At 40.5% G+C, this 15578-nt stretch overlaps 1 protein-coding gene across 2 annotated transcripts in view; it reads right to left on the bottom strand.

Moving 5' to 3' along the window:
• Positions 1-15578, bottom strand: part of CNTN3 (contactin 3) — a 237830-nt gene that overhangs the window by 185617 nt on the left and 36635 nt on the right. The gene's annotated exons all lie outside the window — the stretch shown is intronic.

Genomic DNA, 15578 nt, shown 5'->3' with positions numbered 1-15578 from the left:
CCCACCCACATCTATCAACAAAATAGATTCTGTTCTCAGAGGTAATGCACATCATCCAAATTCAAACTGTGAAATAAGGGTTTATTCTTACTGCATTAAACTGAACGGTGTCTTGAATTTATTGTTTTAAATATGTTGAGGTATTTTCACTGCTACATGTTCAATCTAGCCCAGTTTTACAGTGATTGTGGAGCTCCAAAGCACTGTTGGAGAGCCATCTCATTTCACCTGCTATTGTTTCCTTTACTGGCATTTCAATTAATTCTACTGAACAAGTATTTGCTTACTGAGAAGTAGTGAAGTAAACCTGTCATTAAGATGCTACTGGAAACATTGTACATGCAACTGATTTTAATTTGTACATCCGCATTTTTGAGGAAGGATGGGAGAATATTTATTAATGACTCCACTAAATCACAATAAGCAGCTTTGGCCAAAACCAGTAAAAACCAAGAATGTTCAAAATGCTAATTCTAACTCTCTTCCATTATTAGCTTTTGCTGGGGTCTGAAATGTGCATCATGTACTATACAATTTCATCTGCAATAGCTAAAGGCAGGAAGGGAAATTATGGACAGCACTGCCTTGAAATCAGTGTTGTGTTTCAACTAACATTTCATAACTTCTTGTTTTTTGTCACAATCTTATTACTAAAATATTTTCTTTGTATTTAATAGTGGTCATTTTGGGGTTTCAGCTTGTTCAAACCAAGTTTCCAGAATCGGGTTTAGGAATGAGTTTGAAAATATAGGTTTCATTTGACATAGAAAATTGGTTTGTAAACATGACACTATACTAGGTGACTTACCAAAGGAAAAAAAAATATCAACACACTTTCACAGAGGAATTCCTAATTTACAGGACAACTACTTTCTTGCTTTTCTGGCGTGTCATAAACAGATAGTTAAGGGTTAATGTCTCTTTCATCTGTAAGGGGTTAACAAACAGTGAACCTGGAACACCTGACCAGAGGACCAATCAGGAGACAAGATACTTTAAAAATCTCGGTGGAGGGAAGTCTTTGTTTTGTGTGTTTTTCTTGCTGTTGTTCTCTCTGGTCTGAGAGTGACTGGACGTACCTACGCCTCAATTTCTGTTCAATATAACTACAAGTAGAAGGCGTTTAGTATTTTGATTGTTTTCTTTATCTGCAATGTGTATCTGGCGGTAGAATTTAATTTGTATTTGCTGGAAGAATTGTATCTCTGTTGCAATTTGTACGTATGCTGGGGGGAGATTCTCTCTAGTGTCTATAGCTGAAAGACCTGTAACTATTTACCACTTGATTACAGAGACAACTTGTATGTTTTTCTTTATTAAAAGCTTTTTTCTTAGAATCTAATGATTTTGGTATCTTGTGTAAGACCCCAGGGGAGGGGTCTGCACTATCAGGGAATTTGTGGAGAAAGGAGAGAAGGCAGGAGGAAAAACTGCTCTCTGTGTTTCTCTCTGTCTCTCTCTCCGAGGCGGGGGGAGAAGGTGAATTTCCTCTTTGTTTAGATTCAGGGAGCTTGAATCTGTATGGCCTCTTGGTGAGGGAAAGTGGAGGGGGGAAGGTAACATTCTCTCTGTTTAAGATTCAAGGAGTTTGAATCACAGTGATCTTCCAGGTAACCCAGGGAGGGGAAGCCTGGGAGAGGCAACGGTAGGGGAAAGGGTTTACTTTCCTTGTTAAGATCCAGGGGGCTGGGTCTTGGGTCCCTGAAGGTTTTGGAACCAGAGTGTACCAGGCACTGCAAGTCCTGGTTAGTGGCAGCACTACAAGATCTAAGCTGGTAATTAAGCTTAGGGGGATTCATGCTGGTACCCCATCTTTTGGACTCTAAGGTTCAAAGTGGGGATTTATACCACGACATGGCGCTTGAAAATGTGACCTCGAAATGCTCAATCCCAGAAAGCAAATAAAGATAATCCAAAATGCACCCTTTTAAAAGAAGATCTCATGAGTCCTGAATTTTGACTGCTTAGGATTGGCCATATTGAAGGGTATAAACAGGATTGTGTTTGAGAAGCTTATACACATAACAGAATAAGTCCTTTATGTACTTGATGACACTTTGGTGTCTTTTTAAAAAGAAAAGGACATAAATACGTATCTCTCCAGCAGTGCTATTAGTTCACATTTCTGTGGATAGACCCTCCCTATTTTCAGTTATCCAGGACAAAGGGGTATATGTGGGGATAGGTAGAATGGTAGTTAGTTTTATATTTAGAAATAATTTTTCCTTGTTAAAAGACAGACAGTGGGTCAGATCATCAGTCCCTGAGTGGTGCAGAGCCAGCATAGTCACCTGTATGCCGCACACTCCCATTGTCTCTGGGGCAGACAGTGTGTTGGAGGACAGGGCCAGATATAGCTATCTCCAGCCAGCAGAATGGTCTTTAATGTGCCATTCCTTCTGAACATCCCTTGGGCTCTTTTAAATTATGCCCACCGCTAGCTCAGCCCCAGGATTGGGGGAACAAAAAGATGACAATCACCTTTCCCCTCGCAGGTCCTCCACAGAGAGCAGCTCGGCCAGAACAGAGGACACACCATACTCTGTCTGCATATTTTTATATAAAGGTTCAGCATTACAATAAGGTGGCTGTTCAGAAAATCTAAGTGCTCTAGGTTTGTGAAACCTGTGGCACTATTCCAGTTCTGTGACATGCTCTGCTACGAAAAATGTTTTCATCGTTATTTAGTTACTTGTTCAAGGAATAGGAGCATCATCACCATGACACTGAGTTGAACTGAGTTCACAGGTAAAGTCTGAGATATTACAAACAGGGGGGGAAACCACTTTTTCAATTACATACAGTATGATTACCCAGCTCATGAAAAACTAGCAGTTTGCCTCAGAATGTTGATTGATACAAGTTGAGGATTCTGTACATTACAAAAGATTGAGCTTCTTTCATCCTTAACAGGAAGAATAAACATGTTTGTAATTTAACGCTCCAGTAAACTATTAAAAAGAAATTTTAGGTAGCCCAGCATTAGTCTGTAGAAGAGACACAAGCTTTACCAGATACAGTGTCTTGGAAGTTGAATAATTTAAACAAATTTCTTCCTACAGCTCCTGATGCAAAGTGTACAGCAGACTTTGTAACCACGCAATAAGGTGATTTACAGCAAATTAATAATCCTTTGTCCAATTCAAGCAGCTTCCAGTCAAGGATCTAAACCTGCTTTCCCAACATTAACGAATTAAGCCTCTCAAAACCCCTTTGTGAGGTAGGTAAATATTATTAGGCCAAATTACAGGTAGGTAAACAGATTCACAGAGAGAAGAGTGACTTGCCCCATGTTACGTAAGCCCCAATTCAGAAAAGCACTGAAGCAGATGTGGAACTTTAAGCATGTGCTGAAGTCCCACTAACATCAAAAGAATTTCAGTGCACATTTAAGTGTTGTCCTAAATAGGGATGTTTTCCTGAATCAGGGACATAATAGGTCATTGGCCTGGACTCAGGAGATTCTTCAAGGTTCTTCAAGCCCCCTGCTTTATACATTAAATGGCATTCCTTCCCTAGTCTTAGTAAGTCGTGTGCTATCAAAACTACAGGTGTAGTTATCTTTGTGTTATTTAGAATAATGCTGACGCTCTCCGAAACATCTCTTTTTTTGATGCTGCGTCTATGTATGCACAGATAGTGCTGTCAAGTAAAATTTTAAAAAAAACTTACACCCAAAACCAACCTCTTCTGGCTTCCATGGGCTGGCTCTCTCTAATATCAGTGTTCCATGATTATTCCAACATTGCACTTGAGGGAGAATATCATCTGTCATATATTTTCTAGAGTGTTGTGCGTATGTCTGCCACTTCCATGATCTCTTTCCTCAGGGCTTTTACAATTTAGTATATAACCAGAACTGTCACACTAACACACATTTCTCTCTTCAACCCGTCTTCTCTTTTTCAGTCTATTTTATCAGATAATTAACATAATTTTTCCAAGAGCTATTTGTGCAGCTGAAGACACACACACAAACAGGCACAAGCCAGCCAAGCAACAATTTCCAGAAACACTTCCTCTGCAAGAAACTATTTTCAGATGCCAGATGCTTTGGGGGTTGGTGCTTTCAAGACTGATGCAAAACCATGTCCGTTCAAAGCACGTTTATCAAATTGCATATCCCAGTTACCAGCTGGCAGGCAGCAGGTGTTAAAGAATTAAGTTAAATGGCCAGACTCCACTTTCCTCACATCTTTGGTCCACTCTCTGCCTCTTGCCTGGTGTCGTACAGAATCTTCAGTACCCAGTGAACTTTGTGGGACTCATTTTCCTCTGCCTTCTTATCCAATAAGTTTGCTATATCTTTTATTTCACTATCAATAGGTTAGCTTTAGGGCCCTATTCAGCCAGTCACACACCCAGACTTCCTACTGCCACCACAGAGAATAGTATACAACAAGAGCAATCTGGTGTGTAAAATTCTGGCTCCACTGAAGTCAATGACAAAATGCCCATTGATTTCAATGGAGCCAAGACTTCACCTGTCTTCTTCAGTGTTTAACTGGTTGAAAACTATCACAAGCAGTCACACAAAAATTCATTTTTATTTTTCTTCTTACTATTTGATTTTGTCCGGTATGTTGTTCGCTGTTTATAGAATTCATGACATTTAGTTTGTTTACTTTTAAATCTATTCAGCATCTCTTCTCTTTTTTTCTAGTGATAATTTAATGTCATCTGCAGTGCTAGGGCTCATTTTTTTCCTCTTCTATTTTAGCTACTTGATCAATGAACTCTCCCTTGACAATATCCAGCTGGGTTCTTTCAACGTTTGATAACCTTGCTCTCACTCGTTTATACCAGTATATAGGGCTCAATACCTGAATAGCCTTTTTTTTTCCCCCTTGTCACTTGATTTTCTGATCTTTCTGGAGAAATACTGGCTTGTGTTTAAATGTGATTTTAACATTTTCTGTATTTCTGACCAACATTTTTTTAAAAAGTTTTTCTATAAGTAATTCTTCTAGAGTCCCACTTTTATGTTGCTTTGCTCCTAAAAGCTTGCCACTCCACAGAAACTAATTTTCCCCTCCTTCATGTAAGGTGAGCTACATCCTGAAAAGTCAATGATGCTGCTGTTCATTTATCTAATCTATTGTATCCTATGGAATCACTTTGTTCAGACAGACTTTCAGAATCCCGCTGATTCCCAGAATGCTCTGTTTCTTAATGCCCTTGTAGGTAGAGGGGAGACTGAAATCCTGGTGTCCCAGTCCAGGGTACATGGACAAGGGGAATTCTTTCTCCACAGCTTGCTCTTCACTTTCTTCTAAGCCTCAGGAACCCCATCAGCCCAGAACTCACAGGCACTCTGCGCTAATTGATCTTGGCCAGTAGTGAGAATTAACCTATGTGGATTTTCACACTATGCCGTTTACAGTCCTCCACCAATCTCAGTAAGGTTCATTATGAGGCAGAGACAGCTGTGGGAGGGTTAGGTAGTATAGCTGAACAAGGTCACCACGCAACTGACCTAGACCCTGCCGATCTACTGAAGACTGGTGCCTGAGTCTGCTGCCATTTCCATACGGGGAAATGCTTACCACCAGCTGGCAGACTTCACTGGGCTGACATGTCTGGACACAAGGGCTAGATCCTGTGTGTTTCTAAGACCACTAGATTTGAGCAGCATCCAAGCATGGTCTCTGGATCTAGCCTCTCAGGCTCACTCCTGGGGTGCAGACGCCCTGTCTGGTACTCCTTCTCTGAAGTGGAACCTGGGAATTGAGCTCTCCTAGGCTCAAAGACCAGTGCTAACCTCCCCTCCCAACTCCATCCCACACTTGTGGGTACGCTGGTTTACAGTTTAACCCTTCACGGACATCTAGTCCTGCCATGAGTGCAGGGGACTGGACCAGATGACCTCTCAAAATCCCTTCTAATCCTACAATTCTATGACATGTAACAGACAAACCAAGGACCACAGATGCTTTGCAATGCAACTTCTTGTACGTGTGCACACACACACACTCTTTTTCCAGGGACAGCATAGAAGACTTACTGATCCCTGCAAAAGGAACAAACAACTACCAGCAAAAAACTTTCCTGCCGATGTCTTCACCCTCTGAGAGCCCCCTGAGTTTTGGTCAGGCTTTCCAGAGTCTTAAGACCCATCTCTCCTCCTTCCCAGTTTTCCCTGCTTGTTCTGACGGGTCAGAGCAGACCTTCTATGTGTTTCCAGTCCCCTCTGTCATATGACCTTCCCGGTCAGCCTCAAATTCCCCCTCAGGTGATCAAGGTTCCTCCTACTGGGTTAAGGCATTGCTTGATTACCACCCACCTGAAGTCCAGACTAGAAAAACAGGTTTCTTGCAGCTTGGATGCCCTCTTTAGCATACCTATTGAACTGTCAGGGTGAACTCATTCCCTGTTAGCGAGCCTTCATTGCTCTGAATTGTTCATCCGCTGTGAACTCCTCTTAGAATGCCAGTCCTTTTGACTCCATCTTGGATAAGAGGGAAGGCACAGGATAGTCCTATGACCCAATGCTGCTCACAAAACCAAACAGAGTTTGTAGTTTGATACAGATACACACAGATATACACTAAATTGTGACACTGTCACAGGCATAGGAGTATATTTTTAGTGGGCTTCTGCTCAGTGCAAAACACACCGATTAAGACAAGGAGAGAATATTTCTCATGGTTTTTGGGAAAGAGTCTAAAGGTAAATCTATGGTTGGGAATACCCTAAAGAAAAAGGAGAAGAGTAGCATTACAACATGAGACGTAAATGGTAGGAGAAAGTTAGAACATGCTTTTAACTGGAAAAAGCATACAAGGGTTAAAATATTGTTGATTTTAGATAAATGAGAACTTGGAGAAAATGAGAATGTGTCCTTTTGGACGGACCTATTTCAGAATGTTTGAATAATTATTTTACATGTACAGAAAAACGAAATTTAATTCTGTTGCTATATATTTCTCATAATTTTGAAGACAAACAGATCCTCAGCAGTTTAGAAACATTCTTCTGAAAACGCTAACAAAGGGCAAAAAGAATTGTTGAAAATGTCGTGCTATGGAAATAAACACATACATTTTTCACACCTTTTTTTCACACATTTTTTAACACAAAGACTGATATTTTTCTCTCTAAAATTAAATGTCCAAAAGCTAAGTCCCTCATTTATTAACTGTTTTGTATACTCTGAAACAACCACAATGTGGAAAACAGAGAGAGACTAAAAAGTTTGAGAGAAAGCGCAGAGGGAGATTTAAGGTGAAACAAGCAATTTAGTTCAGGGTCTCAAGATATGACTTTGGGTGCCAAAAAATAAGGTCAAATACAAACTCGGTAGTTCCTCATAGTTGAGTTTTTATTTGATATATCAGATCTGGCTGATGAATTCAAGTTAAACTTTCAGCTTGTACCGGAGGAATTTGTAGAGTCACTGAGTCTAAATTAATCAGAAACTTCAGGAACTCAAGAGAGCTACACAGAACAAGAACTGATTTTTCTATATTGATCACAAATGACAAAGCAGAAAATAAACTGACGGACTGACACTAGAGGTCAGCATGTCTTTGGCAAAGGGAAAAGATTATTAGAATCTGATCTTGATAAATTATGAGATGAACTCACAGCCTAACGACAAAATGATATATACACAGGGCAGTACAAGAATGAGACTCCATGATGGAATGACAAGTGTCTGTCATAAATTTGATGCAGTAGATACTTATTTTTAGGTATGATGCTCTGAAAATTTCTCAGGCTAGAATAAGATTTCCCTCCCCGTGTTGCACCCCCACCCTACCCCAACCGCCTCTCTAAAATACTAGGTAAAGGGGTCATGGTGGTAGAGAAGTGATCTGCTTTGTAGAAGAAAAGCTTTGCAAATTAAACCAGCAAGAATTAACTGTATGGTCTTTATTTTACAAATATAAAACTAGATTTCTACTCTCACTTCCAGCTTTCATTCCATGAACTTTGCATGATCCAAATCTGACAATAGCAAGAGAAGCAAGTCCTCAATCTTAGGGATGCAACACATTTTAAATTGTCAGAGCACGTCCAGATCATAGACCAACAGAAAGTAGAGGCCTAGCCCACGCCCCCACCAGTGGAGAATTATTTCACACAATATTTCCTGCCTCTCTGTCCTGCCTAGTTTTCAGTGTCTCCCTCCCACAGTGGGATAGTCCATAGTGTGAGAGATCTCACTATTACGGCATTTTCTCTGTATTCAGTCTAGATTTTCAATTTCTTGATTTTAATAAGAAATTTCTATTTGTTATAGCTCCTTGCACCACCCTAAATAATTCCTTCTCCCTCCTTGCTATTTACGCAAACATTTGTAGACTTACCTTTCTACCACCTTCAGTTATCCCTAAAAGTTATTCACACTGGGCCAGATTCTCAGCTGGCGTACCTTGGAGTAGCACCAACTGGGTCCAGTGCACTTAGTTCTTTTAACATGTCTTTCTGAGCCAATCCCTCTTCTTTCTATTGCTATGATTTCCCTTAATTCTGTCTTCCTTTCCAAGAAGAGATTGCTTACCTAGTTTTGTTTCAATTAGTGGGAGAGGGTGGATTGTGCTCACATTCTTTCCAGTGAATAGACAGTATTTTGGATCACAAAATGGACATAAGTGAATTCTCGAAAGGGGGTTCTATTGGTTGAAGGAAAATAGTTCAAGTACATTTTCAACTCCACGCACTAATATTTGTCCATAAATAGGTAAATCTGGAGATAAAGGTACTGAAGGTGTTTAAGATGGGAAAGACTTGAAAACAAACAAGTGGAAGAATTTTTAAAAGAACCACCAAATATTACAAAACTCACATACTAGCTACTGAAAGAAATGTAAATAGATCCCATGCAGCTGAAACACAGGGACTCGATGACAATGAACCAATTATAATCTCAACAGATTGAGGAAGTCTACCACTAACAGTATACAAGGTAATATAATGGTTTACACAAAAAAAAAAAAAAAAAAAGAAAGAAAGAAAGAAAGAAAAGAAAGTGCAGGGGAGGTTTGCGGGAAAGAAATACTGGCTGCTCTGGTTCCTTTGGGGGCTCATTAGATCTTTACTCCACAGCCACATCACAGACTCGGTCATTAGCAAGCAGCCTTAGCAGGTAGCAGTTGTGGGGTTGCCTGTGGCTTACTCAGCAAGCCTATCCCAGCAGGGCTCTCTGCTGTAGACAGATCATTTTGATGAAGTTGAACAGTAAACATAAAAAAGGGAGGATGGAATTTTAAAGAGAGACTTCAAAAATGGTAAGGACAAAACAGGAGTAAAATTATCTTCAGTGTGTCATTAGCAGCGACTTAATCAAAATGTAAATCAGTGGAGAACTTTGCACCAGCAAGAGTGGATTTGTTTAAAAACAAAAACCTCAAATAGGGAACAAGTAAAAATTAAACATAAACTATTAGCAATTCTCACACATTATTACTTTGTTACTGTCTGTTTAATATATACTCTACTGTCACTGCTGCTAACTTGGCTCATGCCTGCCTTATCTATTATTCTCCCATTGTGCACTGCCTAGACCTTAGACTGTGAGCTCTCTCAGGCTGGAGGTTATCTGTTTGTACAGTACCCAGTACAATGGTGGCTCCAATCTTTGTTCGGTCCTTATACAGTCCCGCAATAAAAATAATTGTCATAACTTCCACCCTTTTTATGTAGCAATCTCTCCATTCGTGATGTCATGGTTACTGAGCTAGCTGCATTTCTGACTCATTCTCTTGTCTCTCTGAGTGAACCTCCCCAGGTGTTACATCTTGTACCTCTACATTTCTACGGTGGAACCCCTGATTCTCCCATGCTTAGACTGAGTGCTAGGTTTCAGTACTCTGAGCACAAATCATGCTTATCCCCAACAGTTCCTACTGGATTCGGTACCTACACTTTTTCTCTCCAGGAGCTCGTGACCAGTGGTGAATATAGTGAACAAAAACTGCCTTCTAACCCAAAGTATTGTTTAATCTTAACAGTAGGAACAAAACAAAAAAAAGAGTTTCAAAAAAATAAAAGGTTTACACGTATGTTTATCTATCTATCTTCTGCCAGGCCTCTAACCTCTGGGGGGTCGTTCCATTCCCCAATAATCTCTCTCTTCCCTGTCCTTGAGGCTCTCTTTAATCCACTCTAAGAGATTAGTTCGCTCAGCCTATGCACTTGGACCAGCTGCCTAAAACCAGTTCGGTGAGCTTCCACAGTAATCAAGCCAGAACATCAGTAGCTCTTTCATTTTCTCTAGTGTCTGCAAAGAATTGCATATCAGGATATAATCTTAAAAGCATAACTTTTCTTTAACAACAATTTCAAAATTGCTTCCTCAAGGGGCAGTGGTGCCATGCACTTCCTGGGATAAGTGTCTGGTGACTACTGTCAGTTAGGTGACAATCAGAGTCATGGCTTGAACCCCAGGTGTGTGCAAAAATACCACTAATCATCATCATAAAAAGGCAGAATCTGTGAACTTTATGAAACGGTGTTTTTTCCGGTGGGAGGGAGGTGATAACTCCTTGCTCAAAATGACTCAGTTTTAGGATCACTCTCTACCTCAGGGGTCAGCAACCTTCAGCACGCGGTCCATCAGGGTAATCTGCTGGCGGGCCACAAGACCTTTTGTTTACGTTGACCATCCGCAGGCACAAACCGTGGCCACTGGGAGCTGCAGGGGGCCGTGCCTGCAGACGGGCAGCGTAAACAAAAAGTCTCGCAGCCCGCCAGCGGATTACCCTGATGGGCCGCATGCCAAAGGTTGCAGACTCCTGTTCTACCCCAAACTACCAAATTTCAAGGATAAGCATGCAGATTTAGGGCACTTTGCAAAGTTAGCATTTAAACATAAAGGTCACTCCACTATAAAATTATGTGAAAGTACTGTATGAAATTCTGTATCTAGAAGCCCAGTACAGTTACACAAGCTGGGCAAGACTTACTTGGTCCTGCTTCAATATAAGGGGCTGCACTAGATGTTCTCAAGGTCTCTTCCAAGCTTACATTTCTATCCCACAGAAATAACTACAGCCTGAAACAGAAGCTCTGAGACATGCTAACTGCTCCACTAATTTCAGTGGGTGTTCTCATCCCCCTTACCACTCAGTGCTTGTACACAATATGCACCAAGAGTGCCATTTCTCAACTAATCACCCTGGCCTCACCAACCTGGGCTTGGAGCATGGCTTCCCTAGGCTGGTGCTCAGCCCCTCCACCAGACCCACTAAAGAAGCAAGATTCTTACCAGCTCCCAGCATACAGGCAGTGGAGCAGGAAAATGGGCTCAGACCCCTCCAGATCCAGCTCACATGAGGGGGTTCAGGGAAACAGCCCACTCACCCAGAGGTTTAGGGGGTCCCCTACATCCCAACTCATATCAGGGAGTCAAGGAGAGGGGTACAGGCCCTTTCTCTCCAGAGCAGCAGGCTATCAGATGCAGATACACACAGGAGGGGGCAATGTGAGGCTGATAGTAACTCCATGCTCAAATGTCCCCAAATTTGGACTTCTAGTCCTACTCCATACCTCCATGAGACACAGCAAACTTCAGGGCAATCTGAGTAAGTGTTGATTTTAGCACATTGTGGCACAGTTGATCTTTCAATAGGAAGGGCTTCTCAAATTTCATTAGGGCAGCAGAGCTGGCAGGCTATTAGAATATGCATACAATAAGTCTCCAGAGAATATTCATAAAGGATTACAAACAGCTGCAAATCCACCATAGGTGGAAAACAATTGTTTTGAGCATAAACTATTGTAACATGAAAGACAACCTGGGTTACTTTAGAGCAGTTGAAGGCTAAGTTACAGATGCTTTGGGGCTGGTCAGCTGGTGTGTAACAGACATCAGATTGCTAACTAGATCTAGATTAATATTTATCTGCAGTAACATTAGTTTAATTTTAAAAATATGGGCTATTACTTGCATGATATTTATGACCCTTTTCTCTTTTCTTCAGTTAAAACTCACAGGGAAATCTTTGCAAAAGGCAAGAGTATCAAATGCTGATAACAGACAGAGTGCCTGCATATAGGTTCATGCTAGAAGCTTTCACATCACCATCTTCAAATTCTTTGATTTTCCCTCCCCCAATCAAGCAACAGAAACCATGCTGTTAAACATAAGCAACCAGTTACATGCCTTGAATAACAAATAATTAGTCAAAGACATAGTCACAGAAAACAGCTCATGAAAAGTATTTGAAACATGTTCATATAAAAGTGTTCCAACAAGTTCAACTAAAAGAAGAAATTGGTAAAAATCAAACTCTACAAAGAGATAATTTGCAAAGAGAAAAGAAGAACCCATACAGCAAACAAGATATTTGCAAGGGCTGCTGCAGCTCACCCAGATGCACAGATGGTAGCGAAGATGTTTCTTTTTGAGCTCAAGTAAAAATACCTGTGCTTTTGAAAAAGGGGGACTCCAAGTTGAATCCTTGTTGCTTTTAGGGACTACTGTCAACTTCTGGGAAGCTATGGGTCCATTAAAATATTTATTTCCTTGGATCTATGTAACTGGTGTCCTGTGTCATTGTCGGAATCTAGCTCACTTCCTCTTCAAAGTAAAAATGTTCTTTTCCCTCCTGGGCAGCCAAAATTACACTTCAGTTTCTCCAGGAAAAAAAGAAAAGAGCATTAACCTGAAAATCTGAAACAATGTATTTCTTTCTCTTTTTCTTTTTTTAAACAGGAGGAAAGTCATGTTGCTGGTGGCAGTACTAGAAACAGTTTTACTTACAAAGAAAAAGCCTCCTTGTCTTATAGAAAGGAAAGCTCAGAACTTCTCACAAATGGTATTAAGAAGTGCTATGCTTTATGCAAAATAATTTAGTAGGCAGTCTCACACCTGTTCTGTTATTCTGATTACAGAAGGAGGAAATTAGTCAACCAGCCACAGCAGGACAAACCAAACCAGTACCACAAAACATCCAGGCCTAAACTACAATATTGCCAGCCTCAAAATCATGAGTTTGACACACACAAAATTCATGAGATTGAGCAATAATAAGTATTTTTAAAGAGATTAAATTATATTTTTAGTTCTCTTTTCTGATTTTTGAACTCCCCTGCTCCCTTCCAACAGGTTTACTAACTTTTGCCAATTTATGCATGCAGGGGTATTGGAACTAGGGGTGCTGCCACACCCCCTTGTTTGAAATGTTTTCCATCATATACAGGGTTTTCAGTTTGGTTCAGGGTCTCTTAGGACCCCCACTATACAAACTGTTCCAACACCACTGTATCCATGGGTGACAATTTTGACCCTGGTGCAAGAGCTCTGACTAGAGGACCCAACAGATCTCAGAACTCCACTGTGCTAGGTACAGGACAAACATATAATCAGAGAGTGTCTGTCCCCAGAAAGATTTACAATCTAGTGTAAAGCTTTGTGATGAGTTTGTGAGGTGGGAGCTGGAACCCTTCAATCTCATTTTGTATGAGACCATCAAATATCTATTACATGGGAACAAATTTTGACCCCTGTAGGATTTGGCTGAATTCTAACCGGTGAAAGGCTCTATCTGCCCCACAGAGGTACAGGCCAATAGTTACACGCCTTTGATAGGAGCTTTTTTCCTAAAATTAGAAGCTTATCAAATTAAGTTCTGAACTTGTTAGCATTTATACAGGCAGGATCTTCCACTCCATACACATTCTCAAAACACACACTAAAATAAGGTGCCACACCCTGGTTTTGAAACAACAGCTCCCATTAACCAAAACTCAAAATATACAAATCATTCCAAAAATTACAATTCTTTCAGGTGGTTTATGCTAACTTTTATATATTTCACACGAGTCATCAGCAGAGTCTGTACCTGCAATGTTCAGAGCCCGAGCCCGAGCCCATGCCACTTCCACTTCAGCTATGAGAGTAACCAGCAGGGGGAAGCACATAGTTAGGCGCTGGGCAAAGTTTTTCAGCCAAAATGTTTTTCAGCAAAAAATGCAGACTTGGTGACATAAAAGGTTATTTAAATTAACATTGTTTTGGCTGAATAAGAAAAAAAAATTCTAGGGAAAAATGTTTCGTTCAACCTAAAATAAAAATTTGTCTTCAGTTTTCCAGAACTGCCAGTGAAATGAAAAAATCAGTTCTTCACACAGCTCTAATGCTGTTAGACTACATGCACCAGCCCATACAAAGAGATGCAACATACATTTTGCGAGTGGGCTACACAACTATTTGAGAAACAGAAGAGGAACGTTGGGCATCAGGATTCCTGGCTCTCTGGGAGCAGAATGTGGACACAACATAGGCAAATGCAACATCTCCGCACTATAGGTTATTGGCAGGGACCAGACTATGAATTCTGGAGGCAAAATCATGAGTTTGACACGTAAGCTAAAGAACTAGGCCTGCTAGCACGATGGCAGCAGCAGAATCATAAACCTCTATATGTTCCCTAGCCACTAGGGACACTGAGCCACACTGTGTTACACACAAGCACCTAATTTAGCATAATTCTTCTTAAAGGCAGTGTGACATAGTGGGCAAGAGTTATGTTGGAAATCTGGGTTCTATTTTCAGTTTTGCTTGGGGTAACCTTGTGTAAGCTCTCATCAGTTATCTTACTTGCAAAATGGGTGAGTGTCAGTTGCTTTTCCTAGTTTAGGAGTGTGAAGCATGGATTGGAAAATAAGATCCTCTCACACTGATGTGTCAGCACAACAGAACTGTGGTGCTAGAGAAACACATTCACAAGGTTTTATTTTAAATATAATTATACAGCATATGAGAAGATACCTCTAAGGCTATATTCCAATATTACTTTATAACAATAATGCATTTAGACACACACCCCTTAACACCTATGTGGGTAGCACATCCTTAAATAGTCTTCCAAAAATGCATGATGATACAAACCTGCACTCCCCAATATACTTATGTGTTTAGTTCATTCTATACATTCCACACACACACACACACACACACACGTTCGGTAATATCTATGTGAAGTTACAGATCCCAAGTGATGAACTGAAATCATCATGCCCGTTTGACCACATAACCATGATCTTGACACTAAACCCCCTCCCTCTGGGATTACTACCAACATTCCAGACCTCAGACCAGACTCAAAGAGCCTTATTTTTTCAAAAGAACAGACTGACACAAAAACATATCCTCAGTTACTTTCAGTCCACTATTCCCATTACTCCTACTTCTCAGGCATTCCCTATGCAACTTACCAATTTCACGCCACCTTTCGACAACACCTATAAGGTATCACCTTTGACTGAGTACCACAGCACAGGTACAATCTCCAGAGATATTTTTTTATCATCATCTTGAAGGACAGAATATTATGAATTAATCAAGAAACAGGCTAAGACCCAAAAAGCATGCTAAATAAAACCAAGGTTATTAGAAAAATCAGAAGATTAACAATGATATCATAGCTAAACTATACCATATGTAGCATCATACTGGACAGCCCTCTTACCTGAAGCTACAGAAATAAAATCAGTAAATATGATGCTTGTACCATTAGTGTTCTCTCTTTCAGGCTGCCAGAATCCTTGCTAACCTTCAGCACCATAGACTTAGGTTAGTAAGCTTTCATCTCTGAAAATAAGATGGATGTCTGTCAATTATGCTCTTC

Source organism: Chelonoidis abingdonii, chromosome 17 (assembly GCF_003597395.2).
Source record: "Chelonoidis abingdonii isolate Lonesome George chromosome 17, CheloAbing_2.0, whole genome shotgun sequence".
NCBI lineage: Eukaryota > Metazoa > Chordata > Testudines > Testudinidae > Chelonoidis > Chelonoidis abingdonii.
Note: the sequence above shows the minus strand (reverse complement) of the source record. Positions and strands in the feature narration are given on the sequence as shown.